General features: G+C 45.5%; 1 protein-coding gene across 1 annotated transcript in view; it reads left to right on the forward strand.

Moving 5' to 3' along the window:
* LOC306840498 (uncharacterized protein) overlaps positions 1 to 11,655 on the forward strand; it is a 67,937-nt gene that overhangs the window by 52,353 nt on the left and 3,929 nt on the right. The window contains exon 2 of the mRNA XM_079369835.1: positions 10,993 to 11,102. The gene's annotated coding sequence lies outside the window, so the exon portion shown is untranslated. The remainder of the gene's footprint in view (positions 1 to 10,992; positions 11,103 to 11,655) is intronic.

Raw genomic sequence — 11,655 nt, forward strand, 5'->3', positions numbered from 1 at the left:
CTCAACCGAAAGGTCGATTCCTCGGGGCGAGACGCTTAACCTCAAGCTGCTCCCACTGCTTCATCAGCGGCGTATGAACGGATTCATTAGCACTGATGGACATTTTACACGATAATTTTCTTTTTTACATAATAGTTTTTCACGGTAATTATTCGTTTTGTTTTTCTGTTATTTTTTGTCGACGTCAAAATACAAAAAGTTCCTTCCAGGATAATTTAAAGAAACAAAACCTGAGGCCTGCGAGCGATTCGAAGTTTGGACACCACTTGCTGTAAACTGACATCAGTGGGAGGATTATTATATTATAAACCTGTGCAGCTGAAGTTTTCTCCTTCTTTGCTAAAACGCAGGTTTTCTTTTCAGTCTCGCCTCGAGCTCTTTTTTTTTTTTCTCTTAACTTTGCTGACCTTTTGCGATCCGTCTCTAAAGAGCATCAAAGCTGAGCAGAAGTCTTCTTAAAGTCCTCCTCTTTCTTTTCAGACTGGACTTGAGATCAATCAGCGATCGCAGCCTTCAGCAGGATCCTCCGGGTCCGGGTGTGTTTTTTCCCTAAGAAGAGCAGGTGTTCTTCAGCTTTTCTGTCTTTGCCGTTTAAAGCTCGCTCTGATCTGCTTCCTTTGGCTCTTAACGTCTGATCAAAGCTGAACGGATCAGCAGTCAAACCTGCAGCACACTTCAACGATTGATTGTGAAAAGTTGTGACAGGGCGCCCCCTCAGGTTCAACAGAGTCAGAATCCAACTCGGGGTCGGATCTGTCTGCACACGCTCCCGTGTGAGAGTGAGCGAGTGGGACGTTCAATCCGTCTCCATGGCAACGGAAAATAAATGTTGAAGGCGTGATGGGTTGGTTTTGGATACTCCTGCCTACGTTCGTGTGTGTGTGTGTGTGTGTGTGTGTGTGTGTGTGTGTATATGTGTGTGTGTGTGTGGGTGAGTGAGAGAGTGTGTGTGTGTGTGTGTGTGTGTGTGTGGGTGAGTGAGTGTGAGAACTGGGTGTAAGTGCACCGTTGTGGTTATAACAATGGGTCATAAATTCAGGAGACGCCCCCTCAGGCCTCGCTCATGCTGGCACACTTGGTACACACACAGTTTTCTGCATGCCCAAACATCCTCCAGAGCACACACACACACACACACACACACACACACACACACACACACACACACACACACACACACACACGAACGCACACACACAAAACACACAGGATGACCTCAGAGAGAAAGAGTTCAGCCTGCAGATGTCTGTTAGGAGTTGTTGAATTTGTGTGTGTGTGTTTGTGTGTCTTTGTAGGGTGTGTAACCCCCCCCCCCCCCCACACACACACACACACACACACACACACACCCTGCAAACACACACTCTCACCTCCCCCTAACCCCAACTAACCTCCCTGACACAAAAGCCAAAAAGCCTCAAAGCTGCAGGGCGTTTGTGTTTCTTCGGCCTTCTGTTTGGGTCAGTGGATCGACGAAATCACATTTAGTCAAAGGCCTCTGTTTTAATTCCAGAGTGACGAGTTTGAGTCAATTATTTTAGACCAGCTGGTTGATATCAGGATGCAGACACACGAGAAGTTTGATTCAGTCAAGTTAAAGGTAAAAATGTGCGTCAAGTAGCTAAATGCTCATTTACAGCTTTTCTTCTTCACAGTCTCTCGTGCTGATTCGTCCTGCAGGATGTGATGTGCAAACACACAGTTGAATACTAACACGTCCAAATCCATGAGATCTGATTTTTACAAAATCTGATTCAGTCCACTCGAGGAGGTGGTTTCAAATCTGATTCCTACAGATCCGACTCAGCGACTTCTGCGTCACTCGCAACACGACACCATCGACAACAACGACAACGGCGTAGATCCGACGGGCCGGAAGTCAACTACCCTTCTCTGTCATCCATTTTACTGTTGTTTTTGCTGGGCGTAACCTGTTACCATAGAAACCAGTGCAGATCAGACCACGTCAATACGGACAGGCAGATCAGATCTGGTCACCTGCAATTTGTCAGATCGGATTCTGATCAGATTTGGGGATAAATCAGATTTGGACCGGAGTCTGAACAAATCCATAGAGTTGGTACTGTAGGTGTGTGCACGTCTCCGTCTTCCTTCTCCCTCGCCACTGTCTGATTTAATCTGCTCTCGCACACGTGTGTGAAGCGTCGTCATCTCAAACAGAACAGGACTCATAAATACTACATCTGAAATCTCCATGTACACGTGTTGGCCATTAATATGCAGAACCTCGCTGCGGGGAAATACACAGGGTCACAGCGAGAGTGGTGAGTGTGTGTGTGTGTGTGTGTGTGTGTGTGTGTGTGTGTGTGTGTGATGCAATCTTGTTTGAACTATGAACTTTAATCTTGTGGGATCGCTGCGAGGCAAACAATCTCTGCCACAATAAGCCTGACAATCAGAGTACACGCTGCAGCTTTCACGTCTCATACTGCTGAGACTTTTTTTTTTTTTTTTTTAGTAATCAAGCGGTACCCTCCCGGTTTATGAAAAATGAAGCCAACGCAGAAGTGCAAAATCCTGCAGTTCCTCGAGTGTCCACTTGAGGCTGACTCCAGAACGCAGGAAGTCACAAACACATGACGGCCAAGAAATGAACTTGTTTACACGCTGGTTCAAAAACACAACATCGGTCTGATAAGTTCTTGTCATCACTCTCTCTCTCTCTGTGAGCGGGTCGATACATGTGATCCACAGTTTGGCGTGTAGCTGACGTGATTGACAGGTGGGGGCGGGGTGTAATCCGCCTCAGCTCCAGCTCTCAGCCTGTCGTTCGTGCGACTGAAAGTTAGACTGAGACAGGATTTCCAACATGGCGGCTGCTGCTGATGAGCCTCCAGCGCCCCCTGCAGGACGTCGCTCCGACTTCATACATTAATATTTCCAGTCTAATGTGAAAAGTTAATGCAGAATGATCCTGCTGCCTTGGCTGACCTCGGGTTCTTCTTTATAAACTGGAAGTCAGACACAAAGCCTAATTAGATATAAACAAAAATGGCCTTTCGAGACCTGCAAATGGTCAAAACTTGAATCAGCGCAGACTTCATTAGCCTTCTTTTACGCTGCCTCGCACATTTCTACCCTCTCTGATCATCCACTCTCAACCGTTGTGGTCGATTACACGGCCGTGCATCAAACCCGCAGCAGGTCCACCTTTGTTAGCCGTCCGTCCTCCGGGGGTTAATGACCTAGAATCCGTCATCTTCTGATCCTCGCAGATGAAAAGAGACATTGTTTACATACATCTGCCTTCAAAGGGGGAAGGCAGCCCAAATTAGAAGCAGCAAGTCAAACAGTATGCAGATGAGGCAGCTGAACGGGCTGAATAGACGGCTCCCGACTGGAGGCACGCACGCTCCCGCTCTCCTCGCTGGTCGTGTCCTGTGGGTGAGGATGGAAGGGGGGGAGGGAGGGGGGAGGCAGAGGCAGGTGCGGTCTCCCCTCCTGCAGAGTTCCTCCATTGTGGTTCTTCTTAAATGGGACAGCTGTTGGGTCCCCTCCTGGAGTGTGTTGGCATGAATGTGTCTGCTTGTTCTTTAGAGGCTCTCACTTCACTCAGCTGTTTGGAGGTTCACCTGGACCTGGATCACTGGATCACTCCAGGTCCAGGTCTGCTGACGAGGCAGTTTGGGCCCCGAGCACCGAGAGAAAGGGGCGGGACGTGGGGGTCCGATGTATGGTGGATGGATCACTCTACTTAAAAGAAACAAGGAGATGGAGTCCGATAACTTTTCAACAGCTTTTTTACTTCTCTCCACAAGCGAGCTACCACGAACACTTCCTGCTTACACATCACATGACCCGTCCTTAGCCAATCAAAGGCAAGGATAATTAAACTGTTGAAATGTAACAGTATTTTAAACTTACATTTAAATGGAGGAATTAACTTAAATATATGAATGTACTTCACTTTGAAATCTTACAGTAGTGTTTTCCTTCCTTCACTCTTCCTAGTTTTTTTTTTTTTTCCTTTAAGTCCCAAAAAAAAGAAAAAAAAAAAGAGGCTAAAAGTTTCTGTCGATATCCGGTGTTTATTGATTATTCTCTGTGGGTTTGTCACGATAACGAACCATTTCATTTGATTCAAGAAATACCAAATCCTGATTAGTTCCACTTTGATAGTCATTGGTTATTTCCAATCTGTCCCCCCCCCCCCCCCCCCCCCCTGTCTTCTGCCTACTTTGTCGTGGCTCTTCTTACCTTTCTCCCATCTCCCTTTTCAAAAGCTTCGAGGCTAACGAGCGTGTCCCGGGTTAAGATAAAACCCCTGGTGGGTCGACAGTCTGCCCCCCCCCCCCCTTTTGTCTCCTCCCACAGCACAGATGCCTTCTGTCGCCTCTCTGGTTTGTCGAAATGACCACATCGGCATCAGTGGAATGGCACCAGGAATTCTTTTGTGTCCGTCCTGTTTAGCCTCCCACATGCTGGCATCCCCCCCCCCTCACACACACACACACACACACACACACACACACACACACACACACACACACACACACACACACACACACACACACACACACATTAATTTAATCAGCTCAGAGTAGAAAAACAGCCAGCCTGGGTAAGAACTTCATTGTTTGTCCTAAATCAGAGCAGGCAGCTGATGGGGCACCAGCGACGTGTCTGTGGGAATGTCGGGGTGTGTCTGAACTCGCTGCAAATAAAGACACTTTATTTTTGTCCGACTTTAATTTATATGAATCAGTTTTGAATCCCCTGGTGTGATATCTCTTTTGTCCTCCTGTGGACAAAGGGAGACAATTATTGTCTCTGCTGCTCCTGTCCTGTTAATGTAAAAGTGACAAAAATCTAATCCTCGTTTATTTTAAATGTCGTGCAACTCCTCGTGAATCTTTCGACATTTAAAAAAAAAAAGAGGCTGTTTTGTTGACCGTTTAAAAATCCCACATTGAAATCTTCTTCCTGTTTGGTTTTAGATTCTTTACTTTCATCTGCAGCTGAAACATCCTGAACTAACTTCACACTGTCTGACAATAAAAGTCACTTTAAATATTCTGTGTTTGTTTACAGCAGCTCAACAATCACACCTTACGTACGGTAACTCTTTCAGCACGTTTGATTTGATTCCCCGGCAGTGAAACACGTCTGCGTTTCGAGTTCTGTCATTATCAGGACTTCATCGCCGCCTTCATCCGTCACAACAACACCCGCCTCCCAGCCTCCCTTTTCGCCGCTGTGCGTTGTGATCGTCTCTGACAGCCTGATGGTTAAAGTGTAAGTGAGCTAATGTCGCAACAATAAGCAGCCAGACAACAGAACTCCACGATGAACTAAGAAGTGTGTGTCTCAGAGCAGGAGGTCCCTCTTTCTTTTTTTTCTTCTTTTTAAATCACTGGACGAATTGATTTTGGCCAGACGTCAGCCTTCGCCACGTGAGCCGATGAATGGGTGATTAATGTGGCAGGGAAACAGAGCAAATCAATTTCTGGTGACCCGCCTTGTAGCGGTGACCCAGAAGGCAAGTCGCGTGGGAGTGTGTGCCTCAGGGGGGGAGGACGAGGACGAGGACGAGGGGGAGGACGGGGGACTCCCAAGGAGCTGCACCTGCACTGTAGTACGATTTGCCTCTTTTGGCATTTATTGTGTTTATTGATTGAACGGGAGGAGGAGCTCGCTGCGGGTCGAGTCTACTCTCAAAACCTGTTTTACTTCTTCCAGACCCCCCCCCCCCCCCCCGTCTCTCCCTCCCACACACTCTCTCTAAAATCCATAACCTCCCATTATAATCCACTGGTCACTGCACCTGGACCAATGCATGTGGGGTCCTTTGTGATTTATTCTGCATGTAAGGAAACACACATTAGGATGTATTACTCCTCTGCAGATCCTTTGACAGATGCAGGTCATGGCGAGTTTCATGTCGAGGTCATGTCCTTCCTCTGACTCGGTGCCTCTGGACGGATCAGGTCTCAAACGTTCATCGAACTCGTCTGTCACTCTGCCTTCACATATCTGACTCTCCGCTTGCTTTACAAACGAGTCTGGTTCTGTCCCGGCTTTCTGCTCGTTGAAAGGAAATGGTACCTTGCCAACGCCGGCTGCACACGAGACAAGATCGAACTTTAACGCTGCCCGAGAAAGAGAAGCTTTAACTTCCTGCCAAACAACTTTTAGTTTGAGAAGTGCAGACGGCGGTGAACAATGGGACTCGGAGGCATTTCCCTCTCTTTACCCGTCCATTAACTACCAGAAAGGTGCCCTTGAGCAAGGTGCTTAACCCCCCACAGCTGCAGTGCATCTGCTCAGCGGTCAGCTGCACACGACTCGGGCAGATCTCAGATTTAAATCAGCAGCACAGAAATCATTTTCCACGTTTACTCCAGGCTGTAAACGAAGTTTGAGAGGAAGAAAGAAAATACTGAAAATGACTTTTTGTCACTTCGTGTTCACTGGTTCGATGTGGCTGATTCACTCGTCATCGTCGCCCGTCATCATCAGACTCTTTTCCGTTTCTTTAACACGCTCACCTCATCTCTCCAACTCGTCCTGACTGTGTCCTCTCTTTCCACTCTGCTGCTCCTCCCGACACAAACCGAGAGAAATGGACGCCGTGGGAGACGATTAATGGGGTTCAGGTGCTGCTCTCCGTCTCTCTTTGTCTCCCCTTTGACTCATGACCAGAACTCCGCCCTGCCTGCTCCCCACCAGGGTACAATATGGACATGAGCCGCTTCAGAAAAATCACTTTACTTTTCAAGGTCAGTGAATGTCAAAACGACTGAGCTGAGGATATTTTCCGATGAGGAATTCGTGAGCATGAATCTGATAACCTGATCTCAGACCTGACGACTAATCAGCAGATTATTAAAGTAAATCTGCATCAATTATTCTCCACAAGCTAATCTGTTGAACAACTGTTTTTTTTTTACCATCACCCAAACTTCTGCAGCGATCCTGACCTGTTGTATCGGTCAACATGGGTGTGAAATCTAAACTCTGAATCCTTCATTTAACTGCTGTAGAGTAAAAAATAAAACCGCAAAATCGTCTAAAATAAGACACTGATTCGCTTTAGTCTCCTCTCCCTCCTTCACTTTGTTCCTCTCTCATGCTGTCTTTGTGTAACGTGTCTCTCCGCCTCCCGCTGGCCTCGTCATAAATTCAGGAAGATTAATATTTAACCTGCCGCTTCACATCGCGCTCTTCAGCAGCGGTGGGAAAGAGAAGGAAGTGGACGTAACTCGTAATTCACGTGATTCACTCGTGACCATTTTTACAGCACGAAGGCGTGGAAGGTGTTCTCCCAGTCGTACGTTTAAACCTGGCACGAGCAGATTATGGTTCATGTCCAATCAGATGAAAGTTCCAGAAAAGAAAGTTTAAAAAAAAGTCAAGTTGGCTTCTTCAACAAAGCGTGTTGTACGATGGCTGCAGAGTCTGAAGCGTGTGCTCATGCAAATGTTCAGCAGCCCTGTGAGACACCTCGTCATGAAAGAGAGGACAGTTGAGGACAGACGAGGACAGACGAGGACAGTCGGGAGATGTTTGGAGGAGAGAGTGACACGCAGCATTGAGCCGAGGTCTGAGTCGAACACAGGATGATGCAACATGACCGCGAGGCTTTTAGCGCCCCACCTTAAAGACTTCAACCAGATGGTGACGCTCACGGTCAACCCACGTCGATTACAGGAACAAAATCAAAATCACTCCAGTGAAAGAACAAATGGCCTCTGACAGAGTGGACTTAAATATAAAGCAAACAATTCTCACTCGGGTCCAGTCATTGATTCATTGGTGGACGAAACAGATTTTTACATTTATTTATTTTTGGCTTTTTGTGCCTTTTATAGAAGAGACAAGAGAGTGAATAGAGTTGGAAAGCAGGGACAGAGAGAGCGGGGAATGACATGCAGGAGAGGATCCCAAACTCGTCCAACAGCGCCCAAAGGATCACCTTAAGTAGATCATAACAGGTCATAAATAATAATAATAATAATACATAAGTTTTATATAGCACTTTTCTAAATACCTAAAGACGCTTTGAGAAAAAACAAACAAAAATCAATAAAGAAAGCATAAACAATAAGTATAAGGGGAAGGACTGGGGTCAGTGGTTGTAGGTTTTTAAGCAAGACTCCGGTCTCTTCATTGTTTCAGAGTACAGAGAGTACAGAGACGGCCTCTGAGGTTCTAATGTGAGGAGTCGGGGAGGAGCTAATTATTCTGTGTAAATGAGAAAACCTGGAGCTTCAGAGCGAGGTGTTATGATGAAGATGGAGAAACAAAGAAGAGGAGGAGGAAGAGGAGGAGGAGGAGGAAGGAGTGTGAGGGGCTACATTCAGGTTTTTTTTGTTGTTTCAAAGAAAAAGATTTGGACAACAACAGTGAAGCAGAGAGTCACTTACATCATCATTATGAGGCCGGCTTGTTTCTGACTGAGTGCCCTCCGCTGGGCCCAGAGTTAATTCTACACTTGTATTATTTAATGATAATGTCGGCCTGTAATTAAATTTCCAGCCCTGTCCAATTATCAACGCACATTAGCTTTTTCTTCGCATGCAGGCACAGGGTCCAGCGGGCACGTTAACTGTTACATCACAGCTTTTTATTTATTTTTTTATTTTTTAACTGCAGTATAATTAACAAGCAGTGATAAACAACAGACTTCACTGGCCGTGGTTTGTTGCGTGGCGTGTGTAGTTTTCTTTCTAACTCGTTCAGGAAGAATCTCACATGTGGAGCAGTTTCTCTTTCATGAACTCAAACTGTGCAGAAAGCTTCAACTTTGTCCTTAAATAACTGAGACGCTGACAAACTGAACCGTGACTGACTGCAGGAACTACGATGGTCATTTGGCGCCATCTGGTGACGGGTAGTCAGAACTGCAGCGTGTGCTAAATCATCTTTCCTCTTTTTTCTTCAGGTAATATTTGTCTTTGCTTCTCTTTAACTTAGTGATGTAATGAGGATCTGTGGGCGGTCTAAAGAGCACTCTCTGAAAGTCTCCTTCTCAGACTGGACGGACTCTTAAACAGATTTTAAATGAAGATCTGTCAAAGGCCAACACTGACCACTGAAGGGCTCCTTTCTTAATTCCTTCATTTTCAAAACTCAGTTACAGCTGCTGCACACAAGGTGAGGATTTTTTTAACAGATATTTGATATGGTCCTGGTCCTCGTCTTGGTTTGTGTGGTCTTGGTCTTGGTCTTATTTTGTGTGGTCTTGTTTTGTGTGGTCTTGGTCTTTGTCTTGGTTTGTGTGGTCTTGGTCTTAGTCTTGGTTTGTTTGGTCCTGTTCTTGGTCTTAGTCTTGGTTTGTGTGGTCTTGGTCTTGGTTTGTTTGGTCTTGGTTTGTGTGGTCTTGGTTTGTGTGGTCTTGGTCTTGGTCTTGGTCTTGGTCTTGGTCTTAGTCTTGGTTTGTGTAGTCTTGGTTTGTGTGGTCTTGGTCTTGGTTTGTGTGGTCTAGGTCTTGGTCTTGGTTTGTGGTCTTGGTCTTGGTTTGTGGTCTTGGTCTTGGTTTGTGTGGTCTTGGTCTTGGTCTTGGTTTGTGTGGTCTTGGTCTTGGTCTTGGTTTGTGGTCTTGGTCTTGGTCTGTAGTCTTGCCTGCACTCTCACTTTCTAAAAGGACTTAAATTAACGTTTGTTGCACAACTTGGTGAAGAAGAAAAATGTAGAATTCCTCTCTTTGTCTCTTTCCTGCTCATCCTCCCTTTTACTCTCTCCTCCATCACTCCCCCCCCCCCGGCTTGTCCTGCAGCCCCTTCCTCTTTGTTCCTCTCCCTCCCCATTACTCTCTCCTCCAAAATGTCTCCTTTCCTTTACCTACTTCATCTCCTCCCTCTCTCTCTGTGTCCATCAGAGCACTCAAACACCTCCTCAGGCTGCAGACACCAATTAATTAAAAACACTAATAACCATTTTTCTAATGGGAGAGAGAGAGAGAGAGAGAGAGAGAGAGAGAGAGAGCACGTTTTCCTCCTCATACATTATTAATGGTACTCTCTATGATCATCTGTGTGTGTGTGTGTGTGTGTGTGTGTGTGTGTGTGTGTGTGTGTGTGTGTGTGTGTGTGTGTGTGTGTGTGTGTGTGTGTGTGTGTGTGTGTGTGTGTGTGTGTGTGTGTGTGTGTGTGTGTGTGTGTGTGTGTGTGTGTGTGTGTGTGTGTGTGTGTGTGTGTGTGGTGTCTTACAGCTCTTTTGAAGCTCTTATTAAGTGGGGGTATCTGAGTGGACCCCGAAGGAGGAAATCAACTTAAAGGGTTAATAAAAAGCGTTTCTGTTCCCCTCAGGGTTTCTCCTCTCCACTTTGTGACGCGTCGAATTAAAGCTTTCTTTAATGTTTATTAAAAAAAAAAGTCCAGTCCAGTTTCTAAACTGCTCACACACACACACACACAATCACACGTTGTGTTTACAAAGAGAAAAAACATGAACTCTATGAAGCATCAGAACATTTGTTGATGACAAACAGGAAGAATAAATGTAACAAATAGAAACTTCTGGAAGATTTAATTGAATTTCGTACGAAGAACATCAACTAAGAAGTTCGTCTACTTCCTCTTTTTCCAACGTGTGGAAACTGAAGCCCTCACCTTCTTCTTCTACTGCTCTTTAAACAGTTAACCACTTACTTCTTTTGAACTGTAATTAAAGTCTTCCTCTCACTTCTTCATATCTGTATGTGAGGCCCCTGTGTGACATCATTTGGTACTGATAGGCCAATATTTCATAGATGGGTTTTGGCCACTAGATGGCACTCTTTCACAGTTTAATGCAGGCGGTTGCTTTTCTTTGCGTGTGTCCTGTTACAGCTGTTTGACTTGCTTTATTATTATTATTAGTAAAAGAAGCTGTTTGTGACTTATTATCATGTTGATGGTTTGTTTGGATGGACGGAGAGCCGGTCTGTTACGATCTGGTGTTTTATTTGTGTTTGTCTGCAGATCCTGAATCCACATCTTCACCATCGTCACCTCAACATAACCTGACTCCTTTTTTTTCTTCTGGCAGGCTTCAGAGGTGAGGAACCGAACTCAACAAGAACAGCTCCTCTTCATGCGGTTTGTTGACGAGGATCCTCCCGACCTGACAGGAGGACTTTCAGATTGGTGCTCGGACAGGTTTGAAGATGTTTCCCTCTCTCTCTCTCTCTCTCTCTCTCTCTCTCTCTCTCTCTCTCTCTCTCTCTCTCTCTCTCTCTCTCTCTCTCTCTCGCTCGCTCACTTCGGGTTCCAGAAATGTCGAAATATTTTCCATGTGGTGTTTTAGTTTAAAGGAGCAGCATGTATGTCTGACAGTGTTTAGAATGGGTACTGCAGTGCAAATTCAAATCGTCACAGAGAGCTGAAAAAAAGAGCTGGTCCACATTTGTTTTTTAAAAAAAATCTAAATATGAGTCAGGTCAGGGGGGCGACATTTTTAATTCAACTTGAGCTTTAATTCAAATGTAAATAAGTGTTTAAAAAAAGATTCATAATTATAGTAAAAAAAAAAAAAAGGATGCTTGTGTTTCAGTGTGCAGCTCTTTGTCGTGTTCTTGTTGGTGAACCTGGTCGGGGGGCGAGAGGTCACAAACCTTTTACTGGAATACCTGTCAGCAGGCAGCTGGCTCATTAAATCCTCTGCAGAGTTTTTGGTTGAGCCAGACATATGGCACAAATGTTTCTTCGACTC

Source organism: Symphodus melops, assembly GCF_947650265.1.
Source record: "Symphodus melops genome assembly, chromosome: 19".
NCBI classification, from domain to species: domain Eukaryota; kingdom Metazoa; phylum Chordata; class Actinopteri; order Labriformes; family Labridae; genus Symphodus; species Symphodus melops.